This window comes from Aphelocoma coerulescens (assembly GCF_041296385.1).
Source record: "Aphelocoma coerulescens isolate FSJ_1873_10779 chromosome Z unlocalized genomic scaffold, UR_Acoe_1.0 ChrZ, whole genome shotgun sequence".
Classification (NCBI taxonomy): domain Eukaryota; kingdom Metazoa; phylum Chordata; class Aves; order Passeriformes; family Corvidae; genus Aphelocoma; species Aphelocoma coerulescens.
Window position 1 is genome coordinate 59,262,212 of NW_027184085.1, and position 13,716 is coordinate 59,275,927.

Sequence of the window (13,716 nt, forward strand, 5' to 3'; positions counted from 1 at the left end):
AAAAATGCTACTTAGTTGCCTCCCAGGATGAGAATCAGAAGACCAACAGCCTCAAGGGTATGCATAGTGAAACACTCAGGCTAGGGAAGAAACAGGTGCAGCTGGAGCATAAGACACAGTCAGAGAGTTGAGTTGTAGAAACAACTGAAACATGGTGGGACAACTTGCATGACTGGAGGATCACGATGGATGGCTATAAGTTGTTTGCAAAGATAGGCAAGGAGCAAGTGGAGTAGGAGTAGCCCTTTATGTTAAGGAGAACCTTGAATGTTGTAATGGGTTGACCTTGGCTAGATACCTGGTGCCCACCAAGTTCATCTCTCACTCCCTTCTGCAGCCTGGACAGGGGAGAGAAAATATAACAAAAGGTTCATGTGTTGAGATAAGGACCGGGAGGTCACAGGCAAAACTGCCTAGAGTTAGGGATATTAACTGAATTTATTGCTAACAAAATCAGAGAAGGATAATGAGAAGTAAAAAAAGACCTTAAAAACACCTTCTCCCCACCCCTCCCTCCCTTCCAGCTCTACCACCTATCCCAGTGGCACAGGGAAGCAGTGAGTGGGGGTTACGGTCAGTTCATCACCTGTGGCTTCTCCTGCTGATGAGGGCGAGGAGTCCTTCCCCTGCTCATGGTGGGGTCTCTCCCACAGGAGACAGTCCCCCATGAACTTCTCCAACGTGGCTCCATCTCACAGTCCTTGCCAAACTGCTGCAGCATGGGTCACTCTTCCACAGGGTGCAGTCCTTCAAGGACAGGGTGCTCCAGGATGGGCTCCTCTCTCCATGGGTCTCCCATGGGGTCGCAGACTCCCCTCAGGCATTCCCCTGCTCTGGTGTGGGGCTCCTCCACAGGCTGCAGGTGGATCTCTGCATCCCCATGGACTTCCAAGGTCTCCAGGGGCACAGCTGCTTCACCATGGTCTTCACCATGGGCTGAAGTGGAATGCCAGCTCTGGTGCTTGGAGCACATCCTGCCCTTTCTTCTCCATTGACCTTGACATCTGCAGAGTTTTTCCTCTCACATATTCTCACCCTGGTCTTCTCTGGCTGCAATTACAAGTGAACAATATTTTTTTCTTTTTCTTCTTCTCCAATGTTATCACAAAGATGTTACCACCATTTCTGATTGGCCCAGCCTTGAACAGTGGCATGTCCATCTTTGGACAGGTACCAAGATGGAAATACAGACAAATACCCTTTGAGAAATACAAGGTCATTGCCAGGGTGTGCAGAGATGCAGTTGGTAAAAAAAAAAAAAGCTCAGCTTGAACTGAAATTTGCCACAAGAAAGGGTTCTTCAGGTACTTAAACAGAAAATAGAAACAGAAGAAAAATACTGGCCTACTGTTTAACAGGACATGTGAATTAGTCACCAGCAATGAAATGTGGGAGATTCTTAATACTTCCTTCACCTCTGTCTTTGCCAGTACTGTTGGGCCTCAGATATTGGGAAGAAAATTTTGAGTTGATGCAAACACAGACCTACCAGTAGAGAAGGAAGAGTTGGTATTTGAGCTGTTACAGAAACTTGACCCCTACAAATTTATGGGCCCTGACAATATCCACCCAAGGATGTTAAGAGAGCTGGCTGACATAATTGTGAGGCTACACCCCATAATGTCTGAGAAGCTTTGGAGATCAGGGGACAACCAGAAGCTTGGAAGAAAGCTAAAGGCACTCCTATTTGCAGGAAGGGCTTAAATCCGACAATTATGGGTCTATCAGGTCTTCATTCCCTGGAAAAATTATGGAACAATTTTTCCTGGGAGATGCCACAAGTGAGATGAAGCACATTTCTGGGAAAGGTCATCATGGATTCACCAATGGTAGATCATGCTTGACAAACATGACTGTCCTCTACAACAAAGTAACCTGCTTGGTCAGTGTGCAGCAAGTGGTGGACATTGTCCGCATGGATGTCTCCAAGGCTTTCAATACATATTCTCAGAGCTACCCCCTAGAAAAACTGATATGTTACAGCCTAGACAGGTGGTCTGTGAGGTGGGTGGAGAACTGGCTGCCTGGTTGCACCCAGGAGGCGGTGGTATAAAGCTCCTTTACAAATGGCCAGCCTATCACAAAAATGTGATCCCCCAGGCATAGATATTGGACCCAAAGCTGTTTAGTATCTTCAATAAATGATCTGGAGTATGGGATCAAGTGTACAGTGATGAAGTTTGCTAATGACTCCTAACTAAGTGGGGATGTGGACACTTCATAAGGGACAGCCATCCTGTAGAGACACCTGGATAGGCTGGAATAGTAACAAGAACCTTAGGAGGTTCAACGAGGACAAGTACAGGTATTGCACCTGGGAAAACATAAGCACAGATTGGCATCTACTTGTCTGAGGAGCAGCCCCGTGGAAAGGGACCTGGATGTCCTTGGACAGGCTCAGTGAACAGTCCTGCTATGGCAGAGAAAGCCAAGGGGATGCCAGGCTGCATCAACAAGCAGCAGCAGAGATAGAGGAGTTGTTATCTCACTCTGCTTAGCATTTATAAGGCTATACCTGGAACACTGTGTTCAGTTTTGGCCCCTGCCATAAAGAAAAAATGTGGACAAGCTGGCAAGGGTCCAGAGAAGGGGACCAAAGGACCAGGAAACCTGCCATATGGGAAAAGCCTTGGAGAACTGGGGTTTTCTATCTTGAGAAAGAAGGCTTAAGGGAGAACTAATCACCATGTTCCAGTATTAAAAAGGCTGGCTACAAGGATGATGGAGACTCCATTTTTACAATGAGTCATATGGAGAAGATGAGGGGTAATGGGTACAAGTCACTCCTGGGGACATCTCATTTGGACACAAGAGGAAAATTTTCCCCCATGAGAACAATCATCCACCGGAATAAACAAAGGAAAGTGGTGGATTCCCTAATGTCAGACACTTTTAAGATTTGGCTGAGCAAGGTGCTGAACCACCCTGTCTAAACTGGGCTTCTGCCAAGGAAGCCTGGACCACATAATCCTTGAGGTCCCCTTCCAACCCTGTATTCTGTGATTCTATGAAAACCTAGAAGCAGTATAACCATTTCACTGTTAAACCTTGTTAAGCCTGATGAGGTTCTAGATGGGCTAAGAAAGAAAATGCCTAATCCAAGTTACTTAACATCAGAATAGAGATCCAATGTTCATCATGCACATCATTGCAAGCGCTGTGTGTGACTCACCTACTGTCTATATGCTTTTGTTCTCCATCTGAGAGAGATGAGTAAAGATATATACACTGATATAGAGGTGCACAAATGTTGTGACAGTCTTACAACATGCTGTTTAATATAGAATAATGGAATGTTCAAAACAAATCTGCAACTTTACTGTAGTATGGGGATAATTTTCAAATGTGTATTTGCCATATAATTCCATGAAAAGTCAAATTCATTATCCAAACCATTTGCAGATCAAAACAAGCATAAAGTTGAAAATTGTTAGGAAATAATTAAGTGGAACAAGAGGACTTGATTTTGCCACTTGATTTTGATCTCCTCATCTTAAAAACAAACAGTAGAAAACCTAGTGGAAAAGGAGAAACTTCAGAAAGGGACAACAAGGATGATCAAAGGTACCAAGCAACTTCTGTACTAGGTCTAGCTGAGTAAACTAGTACTCTCCAGCTGGGATTAGAAGAATTTTGGAAGGCAGGTCCACAAATCATGTCATGTAGGAAGCAAATTGATTTTCTCACCACCTCCAGAACATGCTAGTAGGAGCCTAGTTCAAAACAACAAAAGGTGTCTCCTAATCAGACAAATAGCAAGCTGTGATCCCTGTCAAGTCTGTTTTATTCATGAAAGAATGAAATGGCAGGCTGGACAGGTTCTTGGAAGAGCAATTTATTTGAAGACTTGGGAAAAACATATGGTTACCAAATATAGGTACTAATAACTCAGGCAGCCTCTGTGCAAAATATTGTTAAGTATGAAGCAGTTTGTGTAAGGAAGAGGAAACCTGTTGCTACCTGTTCCATGCTTCCCTTCCCCCTCCCCAGGACAAGCCAGGACTTGCCTCTGCCATGTGCTCTGAACTCCTTTGTTCCAAGCGCGGGCAAAACCAAATGTAACTCAAACTCTTCAGCAGTGTCTGATTGGCCGCTCTCCCCGGGTCCGCCCCCCGTCCTCCCCTTTCCCCTCCTCCGAATAAAAGAAGGGCATAAGACGGGGCCCGCCCTCTTTGGTTTTGCAATCGTTCTGAGAGTATCTGTGTGTTTGTGTTTCTGTTTGAAAGCTTCTAATTGCGGGAATTAGGCAAGCTGAAGACTATATTTCTCCCTCCTTGCTTCTACTGGTGGTATCAGCTTTGCAGCTAATATTTGCCGCTTTAGAGCTACTGAAATGCTGGATTGCCCGTGCTACCTCTCTAGGCTGCCCGAGGCTTTCTAAGGCATTGAACTGCGAGGCTAGCCAGTAAAAAGCTGTATCTCCACAGAAACCCATGTATCCATTCCTTCTAGAATACCTTTGATTTCTTGCCTCTTCTCATTTGTTCACAGATGTAGTTGGAGGCAGGGCACAATAATATGAGCTTCTGGACTGATATAGGACAGCTGCTGTGCTATAAAACTACAGCTGAAATTACTACAGATTAAATAAAAATTGCATCATATGACTGAAAAGAGGGGACACCATTTTAGGTATCTGAAATTAAATTTGAAAAAATTCAGTGCCTCCCTTCAGTACTGTTGGGTCCTTCTGGATTTATTTCTCTAGTTCAGAAAAGCAAAATCTAACATCAGTTATCAAATACTTCCATAGGACCACAGGCCAAACAATAATAGCAAAACTTGTATATGAAACCAGAGATGTGTGCGAATTACTGTGACTGAACTTTTAAATTTTTCATTATTTAACAGGTAAGCAGGTGAAAAATTACACAGTTAAGCAGGTTACTAAAGTTTTCCTTCCCAATGATAACAATGCAACAACCTGAAAAATTGATTAGATGCTTATAAAGCATTTGAGTCCTTAATTTAGAATGAGAAATGGAACACTCTCATCAAAATACTCCACCTCAGTGGAAACTAAGGATACACAAAATTATTTCACTCAGCTCTACAATGACACTTGCCATAATTAAGTGATTTTTTTTAATTATTATTTTCTATTTTTTTGTGAATTCATATTTTTAAATCAATATTTTAAAGAAAGAGAAATTCTGTAACATCATTAAGCACCCTAGTATTGACATATATACATTGCATTTCCAGCTATTCTTCCAGGTTTTTTATTGTAGTATTCTCATAGACTGCCTTATTGGAAACTGTTGCATGAGGTTAACATGGTTTGGGTTGGTGTATATGTTCTTTGGATAACAAAAACATGTAAAACTTTTCTTATGCCTTATTCCTTATGCCTTAATGTCCTGTCATTTTCTGCTCCCTCAATTAAAACAGAAATCATTTGAAAACCCATTTTTCCGATATCCTGTGTGTAAAAACATATGTTGACATTAATTTTGATTAAATATGACTTCTGAATACTCATCCTTCCATTATTTTTTAGCAAGGCAGCTTCCACTTGCACCTTTTCTGAAAGCCATCCGCATGTGCACATTCAAATTTGACATTTCTTTAGTTCCCCTCTACACAGGGAACCACTTTCCAAATGGAGGTTAGGAATCTGTTTATGCATAGTGTTGAATTAATACCTTTGATTTATCCCCTTGCCCCCTAAAATGAGAGATCATTAATTTTTAATTGAGGGAAACAGATAATCAACCATGGTTTTGAACTTTTGAGAGACAAATAATTAACAAGTGAATCTGTGTTATTCTGCTTTCAGATCTGCATCTATTCCATTTTGAATGAATAGAAGTTAAATGAGACAAATATTTACAAATCATTCTCTCTTAGCTCTAAAATGGGGAAATTTCCCCTTTCTAATACTTCTCTGGCATTACAGTTAATTTATCTTGATTTATACCAGTGGAACAACACTGAATTTTTTTGCATGCCAGACTCTAATTTTTTTTTCCGCCTCATCACACAGACAGCAGACTACATCCAAAACCTAACAACGAATTCTGCATTAAGATACACTGAACGCCCCACACCTATCACTCCACTGTGGGGTATGAAGAGGAACATAATTGCTAGAAAAGCCCTGAACTTCTGGAAAGGGAAATGTAGATGTTTTACTCTGTGCTGTTTCCAGGAGACCTCTCTGCACTTCTTAGGTGCATGTGTCTGAAGTGTGACTGGAATATGGAAGACTACCTCAGAAAGGAAATAAGACCTCATTTCTTGTATGCTAAGAAAAACCAGTCCCAACTAAACAGGTATGAATTACAACAGAACAACTGGAGACTGTTTTTAAAAGAAAATGAGAATTGGGCACGTAGCAAAGATATCACTCTGTCTTCTAAACGAAAAGCCACATATCCACTCCTTCTAGAATACTTTTGATTTCTTGCCCCATGAAATTTAATTAATTTCAGTCATCTTTGCAATACTAAGATCTTATAACTGGCTTCGTGTTTTGTACTCTGTATACTTTAACTAAGTTCTCATTTCTTATTTCAGATTATTTTAAAACACAAATGTGGCTTTCATGCATGACAAGAGAACCACCCCAAACTTTGATTAATTTTAACTGTACTTTATAATAAATCTATTGTGATGTTATAAATCATCAGTGCCAACTTATTTGAAATAATGTAATGTAAAAACATTGAGATGATTGCAGAAAGTGGAAAAATAGCCAAATAATTTCATTCAACTGTTGTAATGCTAGGTTTAGTTTAGCAAGCTGCAGCTTTCCCAGAGAGCTCAGCAGAGCTGCTTAGGGCAGTTCGACCATTTTCGCCCTCCTGTAGTCCATTTCGGACAGCTCCGCACTCTTGCTCTGGCTGGCTATCCTTACAGCACAGTGATGGCAAAGGAGGCGAGAAGGGTCTCTCCATAAGGGTTTCAGAGGACTTTTAATAGTTACATCTTTTCCCAGCGACCCCCAGAGGCAGAGAGACCTGGTGATCGGGTGCAGGAGGGGTTTCTCAGGGGCTCAGGAGTGGTACATGGGCGGAGTTGGAGTACAGGAACCATTAGGGAGAGCCCGAGAGAGTGGACAGGGCTAGGGGCAAGGAAAAGCCGGGGGGGGTGTGGAACAATATGGGATTAGAAAAGCAGTGGGTAAACAGATTACCACATTCCATGAAGGATGAAAAAAGTTTATTTCGCTGAATTGTTTTTTGGTTGGTTTTTTTTTGGGGGGGGGGGGGGTGTTTGTTTGTTTTGGTTTTTTTTTTTTTTTTTTAATTTTGGTTTTTTTTTGGTTCCTTCTGCAATATACTTAATTTGAATAATAGCAGGCTGTAGAAAGCTTCACTTCTGATAGAATGGTACAGTCTGATGGGAAAATACCTAAAATTTTCATCAAATTGAAATACTTATTGTAAATAAGTATAAACACATTAAACATAATATGCCATTTAAAAAATGTGATATTGAACTAATCTCACATAGCTAAAATAGAGATCCTAAAGGGAGTTCCCACTACACAAATTATTGGACACAACCAGATACTCAAATTTTCTTCTCTAGAGATCAAGACCAACACTTGTCTGTGTTTGGGATCCTACCTCATTTTCCTTGTTATGTAAGTTATTCCTCACTACAAGATAAGTGGGAAACATGGTTTCACTTCTCCAATACCTGCAGGGAGAAATCTTTATTTAGTTGGGCTACAACGCAAAATTCAGACTTGTCAGAATGTTCTTTTGCTATTAAAATGATGGGGTTTGAGCATATATTTTGTTCAGCCTGTCATGCAGGAATTGGTTTGTAAGACATGCATGTAGAATCTTATCCTATTTTTGTCATTAATGTATTGTTTTTAAGATTGATAATAAAAGCTTAGCTGACTCTCAGGTACAACTTGCATAGTGCAATAATATATGAAATTAAAGTATCTCATAAAATTTGTTTAGTTATAATTATATCATTGTCTCTGGATTAATTTTTCTCACCTAATTGAGGTGAGATATCCCATTGTCTTCCACTCAGCTGCTGTTTGTACTAATGGAAATACAGTTTGATTTAACACTAAAACAGAAATACCAGCAATTAAAATGAAGCAATTTCAGAACAATTAGTGCCAAGCCATGTAACCTGAAACCAAAGAAATAATATGATTAGACATACTGAGCCAAAGCAGTCAACAAGTTGGCTCATTTTATGCTTAGACTAAAATCATTATTAAGTGCTGATGAACAATTTATCAGACTAGCAGATGAAGGACGTTTATACAATTGAGTGCATCAAGATTGCAGGATTTCTTATGTAAGAGTTAGGTGAGTGTTTCTGTAAAGCAACTGTCCTCCAAACACCTGTTATCTAGTGAGGCATATAACATCAAGTTATAATTTATATTCTTAAAGGATGAAGGGATTCTTCAATTAGAAAGTTATCAAAATGCAAAGTATTAGCTTTATAAGCAATTTGCGTTTCAATGAGCAGATGTAACACAGATGAGAGCTTTCTGCAAACCACTTTAGGAACCATCAATGTAATGGTTTTTAAGTCCTTTTGTAACATTGTTGGGAAAAAATTACCATCTTTTTCTTGCATCTGTTTATAATTATCATTCGCTTTAGTGAATCTTGTTTAAATCTCACTGAACTAGGGCCTGTTTTCAGATCTGATTTGTGATTGCACTCAACCAAACCAATCAGGAAATCACAGGTCAGTACTAATCAGGGTTTGCACTGAAAGATCAGGAGAGCTGGCCTCTGCTACCAAAAATAAGTAATCTGCAGGGATTCCCCAGTAATATTCCAGTTAGGGAAATTGTCCTCATTATAATGGCGTGAGAACTTTAATTAGAACTGGTGTTGTGCCCTGGAAGTCACTCTGTAAAAACTCAGGAAATATGCTTGGATTGTCACTCCACTGCATCATCAGAAGATGAAATTAGTGATGCAGTGCTGACACAGACTCCAAATCCTCCTAGCTTTGTGTGGGAGGAGGTTAAAAATGACAAATATCAAACCAGTTTTCTCATTCTTTTGTTAAGTTCCATTAAAATTGTTTTGTGTAGATGGCAGATATCATTCTGAGAAATTTCAGGTGGGTTTCTCTGCCTGTCAATGTACATATATGTACACGTAACCTTCTCTTAAACTGAAAGAATTGTTCTTGTTTTTTTCCTCTTGGTTACCTTCCTTTCTGATAAAGGTCAGATAACTGCCCTAGCCAGTGACAGCATGCCCAATAAGAAAAAAGAAAAATATTGCTGAGACTACCAGCAGTGCTAGCTCTTCAAAAAAAGAGCTGTAGATATCCAAACTTTTCAAACATTTCATAACAAGAAGCAGGAAAAGTATGTAATAACACAATGAAACATTCTTCTAGGAACAACTCTTTAAATAAGGGAAAAGTCAGAGAAATGTATCTAGGACAATTCTCAGGAAGACAAAATGGAAGAAAACCAGACCTAAACCAACACAAGGATCTTTTGCTGGTGTCAGCAAGCACAGTCTTGCAAGTGCAGTATGAAACTCAATAATGGTCTGTTACTTCCAGGTGATACACAAATGCTCATTTTTATCAGTCTGGAGATTCTTTTAGGATGGAAAAATGTGTGGTTGTTTTTTGTAGTACTGACTTTACACTTATGCAATCCTGTTATTTGCAAGTGTGCCCTCAATGGCACTTAAGAAATCTCAGTTTTTAATAGTTTGGGAGCTTTGCAATGTTAACTTTCTTACCTTAAATTAGCATTTTTTCAGTGATAATAAGGAAAATAAATAAACTTACTAATCCTCAGGTTTAAACCCAACAAAAAAACAAAGGAAGTAGTAGTATTTTATTTAGTGTCACTTTCATGGACTAATTGCATCAATTAAAACAGAATTTTATTACCTGGCTAGCACATAAAGACATGAAAAATCTGTTTGACACTAACAGCAATGATAAAACTCTGGAGTAGGACTAGATTTACACAGATACCTTATGGATCCCACTGGCTACAGGTGCTATAGATAGACCATTTCTCAGTAAGGTTCACTTCATTTTCCTTTTTGTCAATGAGACATAATGCTGCATTGTCAGAGAGCAATGTCCTGTTTCTGTACAGACTCCAGCAGGGATGTGCCATGCTGGTGCTATATGCATAGGCAGCAGTCAATGAAAAGGTCAGGAGATGGATGAACCCTGAATTCATACAAAGAGTGGGGGTGCAATGTTGTGAAACCTGAAACATTAATTCCAGATTGGCCCTATGTGCACAGAATGCAATTTACTCAAAGAGATGGAACTGAAAATAGCACCAGGTCTCCACATTCTCAGTGGAAAATTACTTAATCTGCCTAATACTTAAGATTAATAGTTCAATCATATAGTTTCATGGATGTTGAAATACTGGGTGAAGAGAATTGCATAAATACTAATTCATCTTTTCCTACTGCTGAAACATCACAACTAAAGGGGAAAGTGAGTTTAAAAATTTCCTTTTAAGAATATTTCCTTCCTTCATAGACTTAAGGCCAAATAGCTTTAAAAATCATGTTTGTTATCGTTGACCAAAGCTCTTTGTAATTGAAGTTCTATATCACTTTCAGATCACAGCTGAAGTAGTGAAGTCTCCTCTATTTTAAGATGTTTAAAATTGGGATGTAGTTCCTGTTTTTCAAGTCTGATGGAGTTCATGTGAGACATGAGGACATGGCAGAGCAAAAATACCAAGATTAATAAGGATGCTTGCTGCATTATGTCAGAGAAATGTATTTCTTGAATGTCTTCTCCTTCAAGGGCCTATTTAAAAGGTTGGAGCAGCCTGCAAATGACAGCCATTGATCCTTATTTCCAGATATGTACAGTGGATGCTGAGCGGGGCATAGCCTGGAGCTGCTCTAAGACCAGTGGGTAGTCTCATAGCAAACCCTTGAAGATTCTGGCAACCCAATAGCTTGGTATTGCACTTCCAAAAATCCTTACAATAGATGCAAGAATTCAGCCTATATTCACTATTTTGATATATTTACAGTGCCTGATATGCTGAGAACTTTTTCTGTGTAGGCTTAAAATGTATTTTCCATAATGTCAAAGTGGAAATGCCATAGTCTATTGATTATAAAATTATTTCTGTATATATATATATAAAAAAAAACCAAGCTGGAGAAAAGTAAACTAGTGAGAAACAGAAAACATTTTATTTTCACAGTGTGTAAGATGGCATGATTTTAAGTAAATTACAAGTTATCTTTCTAGAGATGACTTTGTCACTGCAGGTATATATGGCTGAAGAGTTAATAAAGCTTTTTCATCACAGACATGGGCCCTGAAATATTCACCTGCATTTGACTTGCAAATACGTACTCATTTTTCTTTCTCAAATTTAAAAATGGGTAACTAGCTGCAATTGTTTGATAGAGAGCAGGAGAGAAAATCTGTTGTAATGACAGCAGCACTGTGGTTGGAAATCATTTGTTTCTCTATAGTGTTCTCTTTTGGCTCTATCTCTTTCTGCACTGTATCTCAGTTGTATCAACAACTGAATGTTGCTAGAAATATTTTATGTCTCAAAAGAGTGGATTACATAGAGAAAAGCACTAGCTGTCTAGCTTTGTTCTATGCTGTATAGTATGTTTATTCTTAAACCCGCATAGAACAGTTCTATATTTCAGATAATAACTACTTATCTGCCTTGCAAATGGACTATCAAGGTTCAGTGGCATAAATGTTGCAAAACATGGAGACCACTATTTATTTAATACTATTTTAGCTATTCATAAAAGGAAAACCAAGATGCCACAAAGTCCCTTTAAAAGTGATTTTTTTTTTTTTAGTTTTGTACTCAACTCTGAATCATTCAAAGAAAAGACATTTAATCAAAGCTGCAGTTTTAGCTTGAATAAAACTTTTGTTTGTGTGCTTAACTTCAGTAACTGAGAACACTACATAAAATCAATGTCAAGCCCCCTCACCTTTTTCTATCATCCTTGTTCAGATAAAAATTAGGTCAAAATCAGGCTAACTCAAGACCTGGATGCACAGGAGGAAATAGGACAGAATCTGATTTACACAAGAAAAATGTGTATGTGTATTCTGTGATTTCAGAATCTATTCTCATGGGCATAATAAAATCATGTCTGTCTTTCAATTGATGTTAAGAGCAAGTCTCCTGTCATAACTGCCTTAAAAAATTAAAAATACTATATTCAAAAAAATGTGACACCTGTACCACCAGCAAGGAGTAAATCTGTCTAACTAATGTATCTGGCCTTGAAAAAGCCTGCACATTGTACAAAACAGCTGAAGGCATCAAAAGTTGGATAACGGGGCAGATTAGCAAGTCAGCAAAAGAATGTTGTTACACAGGGGACCTAAATGTTGTGTGTAGGGAACTAAAGACTGCGTTCCTGAAGCCACAAATGCATGTTTCTGCACTCTCCTGTGGAAAAGAGGTAAAATGTTTTATTATGTGGAGCATGAAATCATTGTGAAATACAGAGGTTCTGGTAAAGATATTTCAGGGTTCATTTATTTGAAAGTGCTCATGTAAAACAAAGTAGGTATTTTCCTGAGGGTTACGTTCACAAGAAGCAAGTTATACTAAGTCAGATGTGTCATCTTGAATATCCAGGTATTCTACTATTTTGAAGAAACTGAGCCAAATTAATCTTGCAGTATTTTCTGTATTCTGCTTATGTGGTGCTGATTTGCCTTTTCTTTGCCTAGATATGTAGTTACTACGAGACACTAACAATAAGCCTTTTTTTGTGTGTTAGTTTGGTTATTTTGATTTTGTTGGTTTTTTTCAACATGGATTTGAAGCAGCTAGGTAATTATTTACCTTGTTCAGTAAGTCTTGCTGCTTTGTTGTTTTTTTGCTGTAACATGCTGGAATTGAAAATGTTGCATAACAGTTTAATTGAAGTATTTGATTTTATATTGTCACTGTGAATTACTCCAAATGAACATGGATATTTTAAGTAATTATGCATTGCTATGTTCTTTATGTTATAGCTTTAATCTGGTTTAGTATTCATGATGACTAAAAGTAGAGTTTCCTGGCAGGCAGAAAGATGCAAAGTTAAATTGAATCTGTTATGACTAAAAAGAGTGACTGGATTACTAAAAAGCTAGCAATGCCTAAAAGGTTTTGTTGCTTCTTTGAACTTTTTACTTTTTTAACCATATGAAAGTTTTAAGTCACAATGTAATTTTGAAAGAGGGTATGTTCTTGTTAATCATGAATATACTCTGTGACAGCAAGGCCTCATTTGACTCACTGAAATTGCTGCCCTAGATCCCTGATAATTTTATGTATGAGAAAAAGGATGATTATTTGAGGAAATTAAGTGATGACATGCACATAAATGATTGCCTGGGTCTGACTCCAAATTTTTGAAATACAGAGAAACCTACAGCCTGTCTTAGCTAAGTCCCAGAAGAAGAAAATCAGAGATAATACAGAATTTAGATAGAGGCACATCTGCCTCAGCAGAAACATGCAGGCAGCTTTCCACCTGAAACTCTCTGGAATAGTGATCTCAGTGGAGGGTCCACACAAGAGTAGAAACGCACTAGGCCTTGTCTCTTTTTTATATACTTGGTGAATCCAGATTTCCTGTTTCAAAAATTCTCCTAGGATTTGGATGTGTAGGGGGCAAGGCAATCTCTGAAAAACAGTGATATATTTTAGTATGTAAAAAAATATGTCCAAATTAAGTTGCCTGATGCAAATTTCACCAAAGTCACTGCTTATATTTCTCCATGACT